Source organism: Etheostoma cragini, chromosome 2, assembly GCF_013103735.1.
Source record: "Etheostoma cragini isolate CJK2018 chromosome 2, CSU_Ecrag_1.0, whole genome shotgun sequence".
Classification (NCBI taxonomy): Eukaryota; Metazoa; Chordata; class Actinopteri; order Perciformes; family Percidae; genus Etheostoma; species Etheostoma cragini.
In genome coordinates, this window is record NC_048408.1 from 23,681,975 (window position 1) to 23,704,395 (window position 22,421).

Consider the following 22,421-nt stretch of genomic DNA (forward strand, 5'->3'; position numbering starts at 1 on the left):
AGAAAGGAGAATATGAATTGGTCAACAGTAATGATGGTAAAGCGAAAGCTTTATATTTTGAATTTGCTTAATATTTTCTGTTGTGAAAAGAAAGTGCTGGTCCCAACTGTGCTCACAGGCTTAGGTCCTAGGTTAGGGGTTACATTCAGAATCACGCACAAGCTTTTTAATTCAGCCAGACACCCCTGTGGAAACTTCTGACCCTTTCATTAATTGCTCTCCGTCTGCGAATGCAACAATTACTGTCATCCAGGAGCTGCTTGTCAAGCTGCAGGTTTACCGGTTAATGAGTGGGTCAGTGTGTGCCCTGTGGGACCAAACCAAGCAGTTGAGTCAGAAACAGGAATTCAGCTGCCCTTCTGACTTTAACTTATATTCTTGAAAGTGAAAGTCACTCACTCACTCACTCACTCACTCACTCACTCACTCACAGTGTAACCAGCCTTGTGAGATTAGGAAGGATCTACTGTATGGATGATTGGAGAGATCAAATCAGATAATGATTGGTTTTTGCCCCTGAGGAAGGCAAGCCACTTGCCTAACTTGACTATTGGAGTCTTCATGGGGGACTGTCTTGTACTTGTGCCAACAGAGGCAAGGAAAACCTTTCCCCAACTGTCTCCCTGAGTTGTTCACAGTGGACACACAGACACAAACTCTAAGGTCTTCTCATCTCTAACTTTTAAACTTGGTGTCTAAATTGACGCAGTTACACTGCTTATTCCATTTAAAGCTACCAATTTAAGTTATGTAAGTTTTATATACGTTAACAATACTCCTGCCCCATGGTAAATGACCAAAATGTTAGCCCGCTGTCTGTTTTGTTATCCTTTCAGCTTGTGTCTCATAGCCCAGGTTCATACATGCTCCACTAAGTAAAGTCCCCAGTGTAAAAGAGCCTACATGAGGCCTTGCATGGCTTAAACTAGTCCTCAGATCGCTGCAATATAGGCCAATCTATGCTTAATTCAGATTCAACAGCCTTCACGGTCTCTTTGCTCAATACTATGTTTTAAAGTGAAACTCTTTACTCCGTTGGGCTTGTTGAAACACCAAAAGGAGTTTTGTGGTTTGCTTCAAATGCTGTTGTTCTTTCTGGGTGTTTGTGTGGAGCGTATCATAGCAAATGTCTAGAAAGTGTGTATGTGTGTGTGTATGTTTTTCTGCGTGTGTGTGTGTGTGTGTGCGTGTGCCTGGTAACCCTTGGTGCTAATGCTGCAACAAGTGTTGGGATTAAATGGCATCATGTTGGTAAGAACACTTAATGTTTCCTGATGAGGGACACCCCTTTGAACTCAGCAAGACTTCTCCTGCCAGCCGCTCACTTTATCAGAACTAATTACCTGCATTTCACTATAATTTGTGTTGCAGGAGATTTTTTTCTTCTTGTATGGAATGTAATTTAGTAGTTTAAGTTTGTGTTACAACCAGCGTAATTAACACTTTAACACGTGCTGTCAATATAAAAAGCATGTATTTTTTCATCTAAATACTATACTTTTTAAAATCTCATCTGCTCCCTGCCCATTTGTCCATTCACATGTGCTGTCTTTTGCCTCACTACACAATTAGTTTATGAAACCTTTGTTGTTGGTGAGCTTTTTTCTCCTCAATAATAAGCACCTGTGTATCATTTTAGTGTTTGAGTGTTTATGTAACCCCTTTGACAATACTTTTTGAGAGAATGCAAAAACAGGTTTCTAGAACAGAGAAACCGGTTGCATGGTAACTTCCACTATTGCACTCTTGACTTTTAACTTAAAAGACCACAAGTTTTTTGCATGTTTTTAAAGCATAGTTTTGCGAGACTTGAAACCTCTGGAAGCAGAGTGGGTGGTTCATCATAGTTACATTTCCAGAGCCGCAACGACTAATTGATTAATCAATTAACATTGTCAGTTGTCAACTTTTAAATTATTCGGCAACTATTTTGATAACCGATTCTTGGTTTGTTTTTTGTTTTGCAACTTGGTTTGGGGTCCCCTGCTGGAGCTGCTGTCCCCGCGACCCGATACCAGATAAGTGGATGAAGATGGATGGATGGATGCAACTTGAAATACGAATGAATACACATTTGACTTTTGGTGATTTAGATGTTGTCTGGATTGAACTCTTGAGTTTGTTGTGTTAGAAGACTGGCTTTTGAATGGGCCTACATTCTTCAGATTCTGGTACATGCGATAGGCTTTTAAGACCCGATTAGTACAATAGTTGAGGAGTGTGAATCTAGGCGCAATGCATTCACAAAGCCTGTCTGATCTGGCATTATGACTTTTACTTTACATGTATTTTCTTCCGGGCACCCCATACTAGGTATATCTAACACAGAAACTCCATGGAATTGCTGTTTGGTGATGCGCATGCTCAAGAGAAAATGGTTGCTGTTTGTGTAGTCAAGTCTTCAGATAGGCTATGCCATTATGTGGTACTACCATAGGCTGTATAAAATAGGGTGCTGCTACCCTAAAACTCCTGAGTTTGTTGTTCACCACACAAATAACTGTGTCAGTGTCTTCCTACATTTGACACTAGTTGGAAAAGGAGTCATGGCATCCCAAATCGCCCCACTCTGGAAAACCTGTGTGAAGCCAAAAAATGTAAAAGATAAAATACACGCTACTGTCTAAAAAGAAATCACAACAAGGTCCCTGTTTCCTTGAAGATTAGATTTTATGAAACCTCCCTTTGAAGAGCAAATTGTGTGAGTTTCTTTCATGGAAGATGTTTGATCTAAACTTCTGTGATCTGGCCTCCCCGACTCTGTACGGCAATAGTGATCTATCAAAAGACTGCTTATAGTAGAGGTACAATGGGTTGCTGCTATGAATGTCTACTGAGATGGAGCCGGGTCAGGGTAGCCCCATATTGTACCCAGGACATGACTAGGATAAATGTGAAGCCCTTCTTGTTACAGGTATACTGGTCTTTCTGTTACTACGGTTTCTTTTGGTCCACAGAAATCGTCAAAGGTGTAATGTATCGTCTGTATTGGTTAAATTTCAAATGCTGTTTTTTTTTCTTTTTCAAACACAGTTGTACATGTCGCTTCACATCTTTTCTTCTTAATAACTTGACCGTAGACTCATTAGTGACTCACTTCATTTTGGGTAGCCTCTAATGATGCCTATTCCTGAAGAAAGGCTTTGGTATGTTTTGTGTTGTGGATGTAGTTAAGGGGCCGAGTCTGCTTCCAGCACATGTTGCCAAGGATCTGTAGCCATGCACTACAGTGGCAAAATTTCTTATTACGCAATCTAGAATGCAATGGCCCCCATGTTCCTTTTAATAAGCTGTTTCCCAGAACAGAGATCACACTGGACCTCTTCTGGTTTTATTTTATTTTTGAAGGGGCCAAGGCGTTAACAGATAATTTAGTTTGTAGTTGACATGATAAGAGAGCTATAACCAAACAGCAGACTAAGACTGAGAAATATTGTTTAAACCATCTTACACATCCTATTTAATTAAATGCCAAATGCAGTTCTCTGAGTTGTCCATATTGATCAAGTAACAGGTTCAGTTCTTGGTGTTGTTGTCGCAAATGTCGTGAGACCCTTGTTGATGTCAACAGTGCTGATTGAATGGTCCAAGCCAATCGAGGATTAAATGACGGATCTCATTACTCTAAAGGCACAAACAATTAAGTATGCAATGAAAGGTAATTCAAGACCATTTAATCAGTGCTGCAAAACATCAACAACTCTCTCCCAGAGCTAAAAAAAACTCTGTCTTGAATGTCATCAAAACAAGACTCAGAGATGCTCATTTTGCATTCAGCGGCAGATCTGGTCTCGTAAAGGACATAAAATAAAGACTAATTCAGATTTTACCTTTGTAAATCTTTGACACTGTCCTTGGTAAAAAGTCATATTCTTTTTGTCTCTGACGAGACAAGTTTTTTGGACTGTCTTTGAGATATTATCATGGTAATGGCAGTGTTGTGCGCTATGTCCTTCCCATGAAATGAAGGGAAATTGTTGCTATTAGTGGCACTGTGTGATGATTAGGACGAGGAGGAGAATGATGATGATGATGTTTACTGTGTTGCAGTGTAGTAACAGTCTTTGACATTGATTAAGTGAGAGGTAAAGTGCAGTAGTGAAACAAGGAGGTATTGATATTGAATGAAAATCATCCATTTTGAGTTACTGGCTTCTCTTGGACACCTTCCGAGTCTCGGATGTACACTAAAGCTGCTTCTACAGTAGCTGCTATCAATCAAACAATGGATGTTTATTTCCTAAACCCAAGCACTCCTTTCCTCCCATTTGCACTTATATGCACCCACGATTTCTTTTATGTAGTTTCGGTCTAACTTTGAGTTGAGGAAAAGGAAAACTGAGGCCCTTTCAGGCTGTGCCTCAGAGAGGGACAGAGAGCCCTACAGCTTGGTCAGCCTAGTAACCAGGCTCTGTGCAGCACACTCAGGGAAGCAGAGCCACTTGCTTGTGCAGCAAGCAGCCCCATCCCCCTCCTCCTGCATTCCCTCTCTCCCTCTTCTCTCCATATTGTCCTCTTGCCCATTTCCCTCAGTGTTATAAATTACAAACGACACAAACCTCCAGGCCTAATGCCCTACCATGGACGCCTTCCAAGCTGCACTTTTTGGAGAGCCAAGAGGCTGGCTTCATTGATAACACCGGGCACACTGTCCGTCTCTCCATTTGCTGGCAGGAGGAAAAGCCCGAGACGGGCCCTTCACAGGCCCGAAAGACACCAGCGCTTTTTACAATCAGCTGATGGAGCCTACTACTTTTGTGAGACTTCAGCAGTGCTAGTGTTTAATTTCAACTGGCCACGCAAAACACATCAACGATTACTAAAACTACAAAAAAGGACTGGCCATCAACACTTTAGACTTACATTTGTCTTACATGAATCCTGATGTCATTACTATTTAAATGTTTGTGGATTTGAGATGATGGTTGGAATCTAAACAAATTCTTTTTTGGGGGACATTAGGAAAATTCTCACACCTCTGATTTGGTTTGTGCGAAATTGGCACCAGCAACTCGTAAGCATTTATTAGCAAATGCCAATGGGTCATAAAAGTGCATGTGTCCATTTCATGCCCTCACACTGCCAAGGAAGCATTAAAGGTTGAATCCACCTAAGACCCCAATTGATAATAAGTTAAATGTGCAATCCTACTTTTACATTAAGCCCACTGAAAGCAAACCGCTGGCATTAAAAATCAAAGGCTCAATCATCGGTTATAATAATAATAATACATTTTATTTATAATGCCCTTTACATTTCACAGGGAAATCTCAAAGGGCTACAATTAATAGTGAGTTTAAAAACAGTTTCCAGAGTACAATAACAATTTACAAGCAATAATAAGACACCATAAAACTGAAATTAAAACAGTAACTATTTAAAAGGTTACAATTTAAATGAGTCAAACTTTTATGGCCCAATTAAGATTTCTTTCTTAGATGTGACACAGATAAGACATGTATTATGTAAATGTCAACAGGGAAAAAAGCAATTATCTATATGCAGAAATAAACCAGATAGAAACCAGATATCTGCCTATGCAGCTTTGTTGTTAAATGCACAGATGCAGATTTAGGTCATTCAGTTCTTTTTGTATGCTTGAACCTTTTCCCTCTCTGGTGTCTCCCGGCTAACAGCAAGGGGGGAAACTGCTAGTAGAGCCCCACTACGGTCTGCAGGCCCCTGCCACTGCTCCAGCTGACCCTAAAGATCCAGGCTCCAAGCCTTAGCCCCATCCACAGCTGACCCTCCAGCTTCAATTATTATTCTTGTCATGTTTGCATCAATTGCAGATGGGGATTTTGCTGTGCACGTATAGTATTTTGGGGAGTTGTGTTTAGTGACTATAGGTAAGTCTTGATGTCCTGATTTCTTGCTTCAGATGACAGCTGTCAGTGTTTTGACTTCATGGTTCAAAAACGTTGGAATAGCGGTTACATTTTTCTACGTTTGAAGCATCATGTTATTTTTATGAGCAATGGTTGATTAGTAATCAAGTAGGACTTCATGTTGAGAAGAAACCATGAGTATGGCCATTAGAGAATCACAGGGTCAATATTTTAACAGTTTGATCAGAGTTATTGCAGATATGGAAATAAAGTATGGTGTTGATTGACTCCCTTTGTTCAAAGCGGTGCACGTGCCTAAGATTTCTATAAACCTTCACAGCTCTTTTACACTGAGATTTAACTACCAACTGATCCGTGAAAAGTGTTAATATATTACTAACGTGGCTTTAGGCTACAGTTTTTGAAGGTGAGAACTAAAATCAGTGTCACATCAGTAAGTCTGCAGCCAGTCATGTACCATGCAGTGCCATAACAAAGTCATCATTTGAACAGGGAGTGCAGGAGATTTAACCACTGTTAACCACTGTACTGCTTTTTTTTAACTCATGCAGCCCCAAGTGCTTCACATAGCAACATTTAAACAACACAAATACAAATTTAAAAAAAAACAAAGATGAACATTATTTTAAATTTAACCCAAAGTGATATTTGCACTGGAGTGTATATTTATATAAAATCAGGATCATATCCGTATTGTACTAAAAACAACAAAGGATCGTGCAGGTTGTATGTTTTCTTCAACAACCCACATTCTCAAAGCTTTTTGCACAAAGCAGGAGAGCTTTTTTATAGAGTACTTAGCTCATTCTAGCTTTAAGGATTTCGCCCCGGCTAATTGTTTTTATTGAGGTATTAATTATGAGTTTTAAAGCTGCAAGTACTTGGTGCCAAACAATGCTTGGTTTCAGGTGTTTAATTAGCTTGCTCTTTCTGTGTCACAAGTGAAGTGAGTGCGTCAAATGATTCAGCTGCAGTAGGGACAGTGCTTTGGGAGGTATTGTTGCGGATGTTGTTGATATGCACTGCTACAGTCTATTGTTAGAAGAAGCCCTGAAGCAGGCCGTTGGTGCTACTGCGTGGGTTGTTTTTTAGCTTTATTGTAACATGTTCAAGTAATTACTTGATACAATAGCCAGGCTTTTTAACTTTTTTGCCAGTGAGTGCCTTTGACCTTTTCTTTCTTTTTTGAAGTTATTGGGCATGTTTGAGATGAACTGTGCCTCGCCTGTAAAGTGGACGAGAGCAGGCGGCAGCATTCGGGGGCGGTGACAAAAAGCTGTGGTAAAGTCGGACAGCCGTTTCCAGCAGCCTTCATGCTAAACAGGAAGTGACAGAAACACCGTGGTCCAATTCCGATTTAATAAAATGTTATCAGACCCATATATCAGCTTTTACACAGTCTCCAGTTGTTTTAATTAGGAGAGAGTAGCTCTCAAAATGCTCTACATGTGATCTGTTGCTGATTTTAATAAACAGACTGTATATGATCCGTAATCTGAACAGATTTAGTCTCTCTGATTTCTAAACGTCACTCTCAGCCACACGTGTTCTTTACAGAATAAGCCTTTGAATCAGACAAATAGCAGTCAAAATCCCTCCGGTTTAAAATCACTGAAAAAGTTTTTATAAAACATCATCCTGTGGAGTTGATTCTGAAAATATCAGCTGTTAGATCAACTGAAAGGCCGGCGTTTCCCAGCATGCACTGGGTCCGCCAAGGTCTAGGCGGGCTGCGTCTCAAACCTGCGGCAGCCTTGCTCTTGGGTGACGTCAGAGCAAGTCGGGATCAAGTCAGACACAAATCTAACCAGCATGCAACGGGCGGTGATCGCCGCCCGGTCTGGCTCATCTCGAACAAACATGCCATTTATAACACATTACACATTCATGCAGTATCACACTTTACTGTATGGGCTTGTAAAGGATTAAGAACAATAAGAGGGGACTTTTTCGCTTTTATTCAAAGAACTTTACATGTGCCTCTTCTTCACATATTCACACACACAGGGTAGATGTCGCTGAGTAGTCGAGCAGGTAAAAACCCTCAGTATGAGTTGGAGACGAAGTTGAAAAAGATGGTATTTTTATTTATTTCCAAATTAAGGCACTAAGGTAAAAAGAACCATTAACAAAAACAAAATTAAAAAGAAAAAAAGAAAATTAAACACAATATTTTCACAAAAATAAAAAAAATTGACATGAGAGTAAAACAAAATGGTTGGAGCGTTCAATAGACTTACATCCTCCCAAATCTAGCTCTCCCATTCAACTGAAATGGCCAGTCTATATAGATCTGAAGCGGGCCCCAGGAATTGGAACATACCAACACAAAATTACAATACAGTGGCTTAGGCGAGTAGACAATAAAAACTCAAAACAGCCAAAACCAATAAATCTAATAAGGTAGAAATCTACAGAATATTATTTACATGCTTCACAGAAACATTTCACAAAGCCCCAAGATACCTTGACAGCAAATAATAATTACTTCCGGTTACCCCGGAAATCCTAGCGGTATTTAAACCCGCCGTGCAGGGCAGACCTCCCTTTAAAACACAAAGAGCGCAGATGCCGGTAAGCCACAAAGAATATCTGTTACATACTGATACCTCTTAAACTCAATAAAAAGACACGTAGTTACCCAAAACATAAGTGGTGCGTGATTATTAGCAACGGTAATGTTTGTGAACTAAATGGCAAGATTTTAAATAGAATGATGTATTGATGAATGTAGCTTTAGCATGTAAATGTCCGTAGTGTAGGATGTTAAATATGTGCGCTAGAAAGCTATTGGGTTACCGCGGGGATTTAAGGAATGGCTAGGTTAACAGATTTAAAACACATGTGATTAGTAACAGAACATATTGACACGCTAAACAAACATACAGGCAACCTTTAGACTCAGTCTTTTAGAGATGAAATAGGAAGCATATCGCTATCGTGACGACAGCAATGCGCTACGTCTCACACACACACACGCACACACACACACACACACCATAGCCGAGGATTGAACTGCCAGCCCTGTGGTTAGTGGACAATCCGCTCAAATGATCAACAAACAAAATTTGCAGCAGTTATTTCTTCTTTCAAAAGTTACTTAGTCCTGTTTTAAGTACAGAGCTGCTGTCAAGATGTGTTTAGAATAGCTTAGCATAAATACCAGAAAAAGAGAGAAACAGCTGTCCAAAGTAAAGAAAGAACAAGAAAATATGAATATCAACACCATTTCAAGAATGCAAATTTTTCCTCTTATTTGAAACTAGACATGTAAGAACAAATGCAATCTGTGATTTATAGCTTTGCTGTTACTATTTTGCACTTGCTACTTTTTTTCACCCGCTCATTCATTCTTTGCAGCTTCTTCAGCCGTGGGTTGCCCAACATTAGGTTTTGTCTTTTTAAAGGCATAATGGCACCAAACCTATCAACCTCACTCGAAGTGAGACTGCGTGCACAGCCACTGCATCCAGCTGTTGCATGTCTAGATATAATTCCAGCATTTAACCTAATACCTTTTAGAGCAGTAAGCTTAGGTGTTGATATGTTTTTCTTAACTTGGGACTCAGCAGGTTGTTCCCTTGCTAAATGCTAAGCTAGGCTAAACACCACTCGATTCCAGCTCCATATGAAAAGAACAGGCAAAAGATAGTGTAGATATATCGATCTTCTCGTCCCTGGTACAAAATTGTAGTGCAACCCAAGACGTTTCACATCTTTTATATAATGAATAGAAATGATCATTTAAAGTTAATGGTTTAGCCATTCCACATGTCTTTAATGATTCACATTCAACTGACTGCAGGTGTCTGACTGCAGTTGTCTGACTTTTTGTCCAGCGTGTGGCTGATTCACCAAGTGAGAGCATAGAGCTTTGAATATGTCGTCATATATCGTTAAAGAAAGTATGCTAACGTCTGCCATTGTAAAAATGCTATATATCATTGAAGCAGCCACACAAGTGAAAGAATCATAAATCAGTACGAGACAAAATGATTAAAGCATTGAACTTGTTTGCTGTTCCAGGTCATTTTTACAACATTGTATGAAAAATGACAGAGCTTCAGAAAGTCACCATGCGATGCACCAATTGACCAGGTGGTGACCGGAATTGGCCAGCCGCTCAATCAGCAGTTTATGAAATTTCATAAAGTTGTAATGCATGTCTCTGCGGAGCAGTCTGTTCTACTGCTCTCAGGCAAACAGTCAGCTGCTCGCTCTCCCTTCTGAGACCCTACAACAACAACAACAACAACAACATGAAAAAGAAGCTCACGTTGGTCACGTGAAATATAACACTTGCAGTTAATCGGAAAATGGTGTTTGATGAATTTACTGTTTATTAGACCCCAAATGAGACAAGAAGTTAACGTTGGCGAAAGCTGCTGTCCCTCTGCCTCTAACGGGCTGCTGAAGGAGACGCTGTATTCAACAACAAAAAATGTTATTCCTCTGACACACTGTATGAACATTACTGTCTAAAACGCTTTCCATGTTAGCGGGGATGCATACTGCTTAAAACCAACTATACATATAGTAATCTTCCCTCAGCGTTTAGTTTTGTTGCTTAACTGTGTGTAAGATGAGCGGTGACGTTAAATCAACTTTTTCAGGTAACTTCACATTAGGGTACCGTCTATTTGCTGGATTATTCCTAGGTAACCGTCGGTAGATAACGTTAGCAGATAAGCCTGTTGACAGCAACGGTATTGTTCATGTGTATGCGCAGTGACAAATAAAGCAAACTTGCTAAAAAAGGAGCTACACATTGTTTTTTGGTAACGTTAATGTTGACATTCCAACAGGCCTATGTGTGTCTTTTGAGAACTGTCTTTATAGTGCAAGGTTAGATTTATTTTATTTGTATTTGTTATTTAGGTATTATATATTATTTATATATTGTTATTTATATATTAGTACCTGTTTTCATACATAACAAAGTTTAGTTTGCTAAATATAACAATTGTTTTTAATTTGGATATTGGATGTGAAAAGAAGGAAATTTCTTCAAAAAAATTGCACTCCAACACCAGGAGTGATTTATAAAGTGCTATATCATTGCGATTGATTATTGATTCAAAAATGTCCTATGTTCTATGCAAAATGTAAAATGTTCTGTCCAAGAAAAGATAGAAAACATAAATTTGTGTGTGTTGTGAAGTGGTTAGAAAAAATGAAATTTGAACCGGCTGGTCAAACTCAATGAAAAATCGTTTGTGTGTGTGTCGTTGTTGTGTGATGTGCTCACCATTCAGCAGTTCTAACACTCACAGAGCAGCACCTGACCACAGGCCCATTCATTTATCCCCACTGGTTTCCCATTGATGACTCTCCTTATGACTGAGGCCCAAAGGAATCTCCACCCAGGGGACCTTTCAACAACAAACGCAGCCAGCTACGACAGCAAGCTGCTTCTCTGAATGAACAACAATGTCATTCCAGCAGTGTGCGTGTGTGTGTGTGTGGCTGTACTGTATGTGTGTGTTTAGTGAAACACCACTTGCTAGTAGCAGCAGAGTGATCTTGTGACCAAGGCCCCTTAATGATGGTTAGGAGCTGTAAGGAGACTTAACATCTTAACATTACCCTGATTAGTCCATATCTGTATTCTTTGACCCAAGGCCAAGGCACTGAACACAAACCCCCAGCTGTTTGAGGTCACACAGAAAGAAGTCTTCTTGATAGTGCAGCTGAGTTGATAGATATAAAATAAGAGAGCAGGTAGACAACTGCTACTTGAACATTTCTGTTGTCACTGAGTATATAAAGCTCATGACTTTCTGAGCACAGGACAATAATCTTTATAGATAGTGTCTATAATCCCTAGAGCACACTGTCTAACTATTTTAGTTTACAGACAGTCTTATTACTTTATAATAAGAGTGCCTAGTCTTGTGCCATCCATCACTGCTGCAGAAAATAAACCTGACGGCCTCATATCAGCGTAGAGGTAGGAGCTGCCAACTGAACAAACTGGATGTAAAATGCAACTTGACTGGCCGGTGGAGGAATTCAACTGCAAGGCGGTAATTCTAGTTTTGCTATCAAGATCATATGAAAATAAAAAATTCAATAGTGGTAGTATAATTTATGAATGTTGTGACATAAATAGACCTGCAGTTATTCAGCTGTAATTTATTGTTTTTGCTTGTTAAGAATGGTTAAGTTTGGTCTTTGTCTGAACTGTCTACTTGAGCAACCGTGTGTGTCTGGGTGTATATTTCTAACTCTGCTTGGGAGATGTAGAAGGTTCAAGCTTGGTCCTGTTGTCATGATGAATCACGGTATCCATTGATGAGGGCTTTTTAAATGCTCGCGCACACCCTTTACTCGGGGTTAACTTAACTAATATTTGATTGAACTAATTTCTGAAACCAGAAAACTTTGAGTTTCACAGTTCAAAGTTAGTCAACATAGAATTCAGGTTGGAGTATGTTAAACGTGCTTTCTGAACTACCCCTCTGGTCATCCAGATGGGAAACACAGACAAAAATTTACACACACACACACACACACACACACATACACACACACACACAGCCCAGGATAGTTATATTATATTACATAGTATACACATTGGGTTGTAAGGGGAAAGAGACTCAGGGTTAGTAAACATGTCAGAACACATGCTAGCGAGCAGCTTAGGTTCATAGAGTATGTTGCCATCCATTAGAGTTATTCTTAACTGACTTTGTGAAACCCAAAATCCAGTTTCCGTCAACTGTCAGTGTGCATTCAGTTTAAAAAAACAAAACGATTATATCCGGGTTAAGGCAATGCCACGATTTCTCAAATGCCATCTAAACACCTTACCCCAGTTGGCTTGACCAGCTGCCACTTCACTTTTTTGAAAACCATAACGTCTCTCTCTTTCTCATGGGTGGGCCAAATTCTCTGGGCGGGCAAAGCAGAGAAAGGGGAAGTAACCTTGCCCCTTATGACCTCATAAGGAGCAAGATTTCAGATCCGCCCGTCTGAGCTTTAATTTTCTCAAAGGCAGAGCAGGATACCCAGGGCTCGGTTTACACCTATCGCCATTTCTAGACACTAAGGGTCCATAAGCAGGCTGGGGGAACGCATTTTAATATTAAAAAACCTTCATGCCATGGGATCTTTAACTTGTTAAATTTTACCAATTTAGTTATCAGTCTGTGCAATTTTGACACCTACTGTAGCAGAGGTAAAGTTACTCCTGTCATTCTCCCCATTCTTCCCTGCTCATGTATACGGGGAAAACTGGCATAACACGTTATTCACTAACCGTACTGCTGTTCATGTAAAAAACACATTGTCTGAGTCAACTAAATCTCAGTTTTCACTAAACCGGCTTTCTGAAATGGGGCTTTGGGAATTACACACCATGCCCATAACTAAAAGAACAGCCTGTGACTCTGAAACCCTACTTGTTTACATCTGTATGTCAACAAGAATATTAAGTGCTATGGTCTTGGACATGAAAATATGTTTCCTCATTGTTGAGCATTATTCTGCATAGAGTAGGTCTGGAAATAATGACCATTAATACAATCTAAGCTCTAGAGCAATTTGTGTCCTCTGTTGGGGAGGGTCTTTGGGGAGCTACAATAATAATAACTTTTATTTATGTAGCGCCTTTCTTGAAACCCAAGGACACTTTACAAAATTACTGTGGCTAAGCTGAAGGAGGTTGTAGGCTGTGGCAAACAGGTGGTGTTTCAGGAGTTCTTTTAAAATGTCCAGTGATGTAGTTTTTCAGGTATCTGCAGGGAGGGTGTTCCAGAGGAATGGGGCTGCAACACTGAAGGCTCTGTCTCCAAATGTACAGAGTCTGGTCTGGGTGAGGAGGTCGGAGAGATACTGTGTGGCCAGGTCACGGAGGGATTTGTAGGTGAGAATGAGGGTTTTTAATATGTGATGTGGGACTTAATTAGCCAGTGAAGGTGGATGAGGGTTGGGGTGATGTGCTGCCAGGTCTTGGTGTGGGTGAGGACCCTGACGGCAGAGTTTTGGATATACTGGAGCCTGTCTAGGCTTACTCTGAACCCAAGACAGGACTCCATTGCAATCCTTCAACCAGGAGGTTATGAAATCATGAATGAGGGTTTATGCCACAGAGTAAGAGAGTGATGGCCGAAAGTCTCAATATGTTTTGGAGTTGAAAAAAAGCTGATATGCTGATGGATTTGATGTGAATATGGAAAGAGAGCGCATCTATCAACTTACAGGATGAGATCTCCAACCTTTTGCGGCAACGCCTTTGGGGTCACAACCAACTCAATATCAAGATCACCAAGGGTTAGCATGTAGATGGTGAAGAGCACGGGTCCAAGCTAGGGCTGCAGCTATCGATTACTTTAGTAATTAAGTAGTCTACCAACAATCCATTGATTAATCGAGTAATTGGATTAGAAATACTTTTGTTTTATTGAAGAGCAATAATATACAATAGTTTGGTTTAATTTTGGAAAAAAACAACCTTTTTATTGTCAACAAATGCATTGCGTACAATATCATCTATTAAAAAACTAAACCATATTAAGTGCATTTAAGTGCCATATTACATTGTTTATAAAGAAAACATATTCTGAAATGCAAAAACAACCTCAAACTAAGGCATGCATTATAAATACATAAACCTTACCTAAGTTGTGCAACTTAACTTTCAGGATTACAAATTTCAACCTGAGACTGATCTGTTGTCTGTTGTCTATGTTGTCTTATATGTAAATATTAGTTATACTCAATCTATTTTTAATTTATATGTTTGATTGCAATGTCACACATCTCTGTTACACTTATGCTAATAGAGTGTTTATCTGCAGTTTCTCCGTGAAGAGAGAGTTTAAGAGAAAATGGTATGCAACAATCAGCTGTTTTTCCAAAAGTATAGTCAACAAGTCGGCTCTTTAGACAAAATTGTGGTCACCACTACGTATTTTCATGTCTTTGTTTTTGTCATGGAGCTTCAGGGAATGTAGGACCCAAGTGCAAGATGGCAGACACACGAGTAAGCTCAGGGATTTAATATGATGAAATCCGACAAACAAAAGGTGTCCTGGAACAGCAGGCAAAATATGAATCAGGAACACCAACAGGGTAGCCGACACAGACACCCCCTAAATAAAACAATGCTCTGACACAGGACAAGGGGAACACAAAGAGGTAACAACAGGCAGGTGACACAAGGCCTGGGAAACAGATGGAAAACATCAGGCAATCAAGAGCGGAAAAAACCAAAAGACAGGAAATAAAACAATATGAAGCAAGATCAGACCGTCAAATTAAAACAGGAAACAGAGCAAAATAAAAAACAGAAAAACAGACTACCAAAATAAGACAGAATATCAAAACTATTAGAGATTTTTGGTAGTTGTTGTTTGGTGTAGTTTTGTTGTCCATACGACTCTTTGGTTTATCTTTGTTGGGTTTTTGATTTAATTACATTTGAAGTGATTTCAAACTTTGGACACTTTCTGACATTTTCTCCAGCCGGACTCTTCTCTTAGCCCCTCACCATTTACACTCTATTTCTTCATTTTGTAATCAGCGCCGTCATTCTTCATGGCATGTGTCGCCAGCAGCGTCAGCCAGGTGTTTGACAGTAATAATCATTCGTGCCGAAACACCGTGAGCTACACAATGTTGGTAACATTGATTGAACAAATCTTTGAGGCAAATCATTTTGCACCAAGGTTTTTCAGTAATCAATTTATTTGACTGACTCAAGGAATCGTTTCAGCCCTAGTCCAAGCACAGAGCCTTGAGGCAGATGAGTAGGGGAGGGAGCAATGTCTTGTGGTTGTTTGGAATAAGACGTGGAAGGGGGCACACACAAGGAATTGCTGATGGATAAGATTCACTTCGGCCTGGAAGAAATCCAAGAACTTTGTGAACAATCAGGTTAATTTAGATAATGAGAGGGAGGACAGAGCTTTAGGGGAAACTTGTGGGAGGGGCTGCAGGTAACAATAGGAACTTTACTGTATGTGTTGCTTCTGGCGCTGCGGACCAAAGTTGTTGTTGTAAAACAAGTAGAAAGGGCTATATTGTGAACATGTTGCAATGTTTCGTCAAGTTTAATAAATTAAGTCAGTCATGTCTAGTCTTGTTGTGCACTTCCTGTTTTTTTTTTCTAGTCACTTTCCCTCTCGTTTCAGACACCGACTTCTTCCGTTTGTGTTAATTTCACGCCACTGTGATATTCTACCCTGCCCCTGATTGGTTTCACCTGTTTCCCCTACCTCCTTGTCTCCCTTTTTGCCAGTTCGTCTTGTTCGATCCATGTGATAGTGTCGTCAATTGTTCTAGCCAGATGTAACCAGGTTTTGTTCATAGATTTGGGAAATTGTTTGATCTTCCAAGTAAGCTCTTTTTTTTGGTTCAAACGTTTGCCAAGTAAACAATGTGTTAAACTTTTACTGTTTTATAAGTCGTGCATTTGAGTCCACCGGTGTGGTCTCTAAGGTCGTTACACATGTGTGAAAATAACAAACCCAGTAACCACTCTTGTCTTTTTCTTTCTAGTTTTATTGTTGCAAATCAGTGCAACAGCAACTTGGAGTGCTTGTTACTGGTGGACATCCGTTTTCTAGACATATGTGTACTTGATCTTGGAGTGTGTGACGTCTTGTCGTCGGTCCCTCATGTAGCTAGAAAATCACAAACCTATCCTGTCCATCCACTATCACTGTCTATTGAAGTAAATGCCCAAAAAATAATCTTAATAGAAAAAGTAGTGTTAGCTAGTATTGGAATTAGCTTGTTAACATATTAGCTTCCTGTATCTTAACAAGTTCTTGAAGTAGTTGGCCAGGTAAACACAAGCCTTTCCTAAGCTCTGCTCTTCAAGCAAAGTTTGGGCTTTTTCTTTAAGCTTTTTAGTCTCTAGAGGTAACAATGTCAACACTTTCTCACACAGCATAAAGTCCTAATGACAGGTATAAGAGGGAACCAATGAATCCCTGTTGTAGTCTAATTCTTTGAGGGATGTCACTTATACTTTTTCCTCTGAATTTTAAAGAGCCTCTCAACAGCAGCAGCAGCTGTACTTTCCCCTCTAAGTGACTGAATATTGTTTATTTGTTTCCTTATTTATATGAATATAATTTGAATTCTCTGTTTTATATATAATATTTGCAGACAAGGAAATACAGACGCTTATAAACACAAACATACAGACAGACAGAGACACACACTTCACTTATGTCTCCAGATAATACAGATAAGACACAGAATATGTATTCAGACTTAATGTTTATGAAAATAAAGAAGCTTTAAATAGTCAACATGTCACCAGCATCTGGGTGAAGTTGATGTACATGTCAATGGAAAAATGGGTCAGAATGGCTAGAATTGTTTACTGGATACCTCCAGTGATTTAGAAGAAAGATTTCTAATGGGTTCCCATCACCCTAACATTGCACTATATTTGTCAGTACTCAAATATTTGGAAAAATAGGGGTAGAGCAAGACAGGGGGGGGCAATGGTGAGTGGCCACAACTGATACTGACCCCTCATACTCCCGTCCTATCTCTCCAAGCCTTACATGCCTATTTATAGGGGGAAATTGCGCTATGGAAAAATATGACAAAGCTGCATTCCATAAATAAGCTGGGAATGGTGGAAAAGAGCACACGGCTTGGTCCATGTAGGCCAAAGTGAAGGTTCTCAGGCTTAGCTTTGTATTGTGATTGTGTCATGGCAATTTTGCAGTCCCACTCTGTTAATGAGGAACAAGACAAAGCTGTCTTACAGTACTGTCACACTTGTATTGCTCAGAGCATGGTAAACAAGACAACATTTTATTTTTAATATGCACAATGATGGAAAGGTGCTCTCGTTTTATACATCGGCCTGGTCCTTCCCCTCTGGGGTTGTTTCTTTCAGTGTGTGTATTTGTTCTCAAGACAAAGGTCACACCAGCCAGAGGTGAGAACCATCTGATGACATCCAGGTGACACCCATGATTCACTGTGTCAAAGGTTACATTGATAAATCATTCAGCATGATCAACTCAAGTTAACCTAATAACATGTTTCTGGTCAAATGGGCTTTCATTACAGCATGATCAAAGACAGTTTCCCTCTCTATAGATGGATGCTAGATAGATAGATAGATAGGTAGGTTGGTTGGTTGGTTGGTTGGTTGTTAGATTGATTGCAGCTATCAAGAGTTTTTAATGTGGGTCTTTGTCAATCTGCAACATAAAATGAGCCCAGTGCAAATATTGCTGCTTGAACTTTTGTACCCTCAGCTGAGTATTTTCCACAGTATTTATTACTTTGGGGACAGACACTTTAGTTCACTGGTATTTAAAAGTTAAGTGTATTTATACTTTAAACAAATCATTTGTGATGCCCTGGTTATTCCTTTTGCAAGAATTGTGTGACATATAATGAATCAACCTGTACTTCAGAGAGTATGCCTCCGACATTGGAGTAGCAGAGCTAGCAATCATTGGGGGCACAGGTCCAGTTTTTTTTTTTTTCTTCTGGAAATTAGTTAACCAGAAGTGTAGTTTACATTGTCTAAATTAAAAACAATTTGGGATCTTTTAAAGACCCAACAAAAAGCTCAACAAAAAGAACATAGATTTCAAACACATTTTGTAGACATTCACGGCCCCCAGGGGAGGATGTCTATTTAATTTGGTGCTTATCCCCTTTCTTAAGTAGTGCCACCAGCATGTCTTTACAACTAATAGGGGCTGACCTCAGTCATTTCTAAAATCCTGGCTATGGCCTTGTGGACTAGCTCTTTTGCTGTGCATCTTCAATCCTTCATCCTCAGAGCCAGGGTTTCTCTCCTCAGTGACATTAGGCATTTACAGGTACCTGAGTCATCTGCTGCTTGGTTGTTTGGGGAAACAAAATAATCCTCCTTGTGTGTATGTGTGTGTGTGTGTGTGTGTGTGTGTGTGTGTGTGTTTTGCATCACCAAATCACATAAGTGTAAACTGAAAATGCCATTTACAGATCTAATTACACAACCATTATTCTCAGAACTGTTTTAGAAATCACAAACGTGAGCCTTTTAATGAGTAAAGCATTTCTGTTTTTGACCAAAGACAACATGCTTCCCTAACGGATGAAATTGGAAGTGAATTGACCTCCTACTCATGTGTGCAGTGTGACTATGTGCTGGACTACCCAGCATGCATCTATCCTCAGCCTAGACAGCCCCAGATGTCAGGCAGCAGTTGTGGCTTTTAGGACCCCAGACGACTGGTCCTAGCAAGGACACGCTCTCCCTGTGGCCTGCTGCCAACTTTCAGGCTCTAGAGGGTCCAGAGGGTCAGCCTCCCCACTCCAACTCCAGTCCCCCCTCACAAAACCCACTGCCATAACAGCAGCTAAGTAGCTATGAATAAACAGGCTGTAATATATATTTATGGAAGACAGAAGCTGCATTTTTGTTGTCGCTTGTGTGGTATTTTGTCTTTGTGGGAAACTGGAAAGTATGCATTCATCTTGTGGGACTTTGAGACAAAACGATTTGGAGTGAAGGCTACTGTGCAAAACGTGTGCAGAAGTGTGTGTGTGTGTGTGTGTGTGTGTGTGTGTGTGTGTGAAATTGACTGAGACAAAAGCAGACTTTAGATAGAGTTTAGAGAACACCAGCAGAGGAGTTTACATGGGTACAGTGCTCGTAAAGTGGCAACTTTTAGATCTTTGTTTACATAAAACATGGAAACTACCATCAGTTGGTAGGCTTGTGGTGTTCAATACATGTTTAAAATCACAATGACATTGTATTGTGGTATGAGTATTGTGATGATATTGTATCAGGAGGCGTCTGGTGATTCCCACCCCTATAAGCAACGCTTAACACAAAGTACAGCTTAGGCTGATGGGAATGTCATTAGTTCTGCAGGTATTTGGTCATAAATCAAAGTAAAACGGCTCCAGCGTGGCAAAATATTTGCTTAATACATGGCACTAGTTAAATATCAAGCCTAACGATTTCCATAGAAAATATATAGAATAGAATAAAGGGGACGGTGGGTGTATGGTTTTCCCTTTGCTGTCTCATCCATGGAATTTATGAAATGTCTTTCAACTTACATTATAGCCTATTGGACAGACTCCAGTAAAAACACTCTTAAATTTTGCATAAACATGCTTTTCATGTCTTCCTGTCATGTCTACTGAATAGCTTCCCATTCATTTTTATCCTGTGTGTCATTCTTTTCTTTTCTTGTAGCTAGGGACCAATGCGTCCTCTGTTCTCCATCTCCATCTCTAATAGTTGACCCACTGTGAGTAAACTCCGCTGTTGAAGGAGGTGATGAAAAGTGTCTGAATTTGAAGTTTTGCATTGTAGCTCACATAGATTCTCCCATTCCTCTTTTGTTATGCTTTTGTTTCCTTTCTTTTCTCATTTTTGTTTTACATACAATTAGTTACATTTGGTTCGTTGTAAACTACTATTAAGTTTTGAGATGTTTTTTTGTATTGAGTTTGAAACATAAGCCTCTATGAAGATATTTAGTAAAATACTATACAAATAATTTTGTATACATTGTACCTACATTAATTGGTCTATATAGTGCAGAAGTTAAAGATTTCAGGACTCCAAGAAGTTACTGGTCCTGGCCAAGAAATACCCCCTTTCCCATGTAACCACAACATCTTCTTTTTACACTTGGTTTCTTTCACAGAATAAAAAAACAAGATATAATATGTTATATTATATCTATATTAAGTTATTTCTCTATTTCCAGTATTTGTACTAAGCTAAGCTAACAGGTTGTCGACAATAGCTGTAAATTTACCGTACAGACATGAGGGTTGAGTAGAACTTCTCATCTAACTAAGAAAGATAATAAGTGTATTTCCCAACATTTTAAACTATTCCTTTAAATCATAAGAAACAAATACAGCAAGCTGAGATGTTACTTTGTACAAAACAAACCCTAAAACAAGTTGATTTGCTCTGAAATAAATAATGTTCGCTTCAGGGTGTTTTCCTTTGTTAGAACAGCTTAAGAGAGACAGGAAATGGGGAGAGAGATGGGACATGACACGCAGCAAAGGGCCTCAGGTCGGAATCGAACCCTGGCTGCTGACAAGGACTGAGCCTACATGGGGTGCACGCTCTACCGAAACGAATAATTTTAAAGTTAATTATCTCACTTTACTGGCATATTTCCTCAATCTTCATGTGTCATTCACCCATTTAAGATTAAAGTGACATTAGGGTCGACATTCATTGCTTGGAAACCTAAATCTGGAAGCTGTGTTTATAAACCTGACATGGGTGGAGTGGGTGCCATTAAAGAGAAGGAAGTGAGCATTGATCTGTTTGACTGTACTGTGTTTTGCTGGCCACTCCATTTGCCTTTCCCTCTCGAGCAGTTTAGAGTAATTGGTTGCTCAAAGACTTCTGAGACCTGATTGCTTTAACCCACTGAGGCTCTTTTTGTGCCTGTCCTAGTTCAACCCAACCCTCAGTGATAAAGCAACATGCTCTTATTTTAATTGACATCTTAACGGAAAGACTCTACTGTTAATGGACACTTTGAAAATAAGAGATTAAATATTGCCTGTCATTTGCAGAGTCTTTGTTATGATGGATTTCTGTTTTTTACATTATTAATACCACTCTCTGGGGATCTTACCCTGCACGCCTATTTGGTGTAACCTGAGAATATTTCTTGATGCATCAATTCTGCATCTAATGCTCACATTCTCAGGCTCTGTACACTGCACATCAGTGTGCTGTCACAAGGAAAACAGAGAGCTGCAGTGCTATAAAACTCTTGGTGATCAGTCCTCTCAGTAGGTGCTTGCCTGCACCAAAGCTGTTTCAGCAACATTAGCTGAAACAGCATGTGAGCACTGACTCAGTAATGTACCTGTGAAATAAACACACACACGCACACACACAGACACTCGTGCACCCATACACTCATGCACTCTGACACACGTGTATGCACATGTACACGTAAGCACACTGACGTCCTCAATTATTTACGCCAAGGTGTAACTGCATGCAAATGGCCCATTTGGAGACAATCTGATCACACAGCGGAGGCTTCGCCCGGTCTGTTCCTTTGCTCAGTGAGAATATCGCCGGGGCGGAATGGAAACTTCATTTTGCAGGGGCTAATATTAGCCTGGGCCTCTGGAAAATTCCTTTTAAATGATCACAAGCTGAGAAAAGGCAAAGAATTTGTTTAGCATTTTGCTTGACAGTATTCTCTGCATACACTGCAGTTTGCTTCTTTTCTATTTTTTTCCGTTGGTACAGCTCACGGGAGGGTCCTGGGAACACAGATGTGGAGGGAGGGAGGGCTAAGGGGACTCGTGATGAAATGTAGGACTGTCTGTCTGGCTGGCTGTTTGAGTTCCTGCTGGAAATGTTAACACTTGGTCTACCATTGCCCTGCATCCTTGGTCATTTAACTGATAAGGATAACAGATAGTCCTTCAGATCTCCTGGTGTCACTGATCTGGACTGGTCAAAGTTCTGGTCACACTGCTGCAATACTGAAGCCTCAGGATTATGACATTCACAACACTATCTGACATGAGTGATTTATTGTTCCTATTTAAAAGTGTAAAATACCATGTATACCACATGTATCTATC

General features: G+C 39.9%; 1 protein-coding gene across 3 annotated transcripts in view; it reads left to right on the plus strand.

Annotated features, from left to right (window-relative positions):
- cnnm2b (cyclin and CBS domain divalent metal cation transport mediator 2b) overlaps nt 1-22,421 on the plus strand; it is a 45,226-nt gene that overhangs the window by 7,356 nt on the left and 15,449 nt on the right. The gene's annotated exons all lie outside the window — the stretch shown is intronic.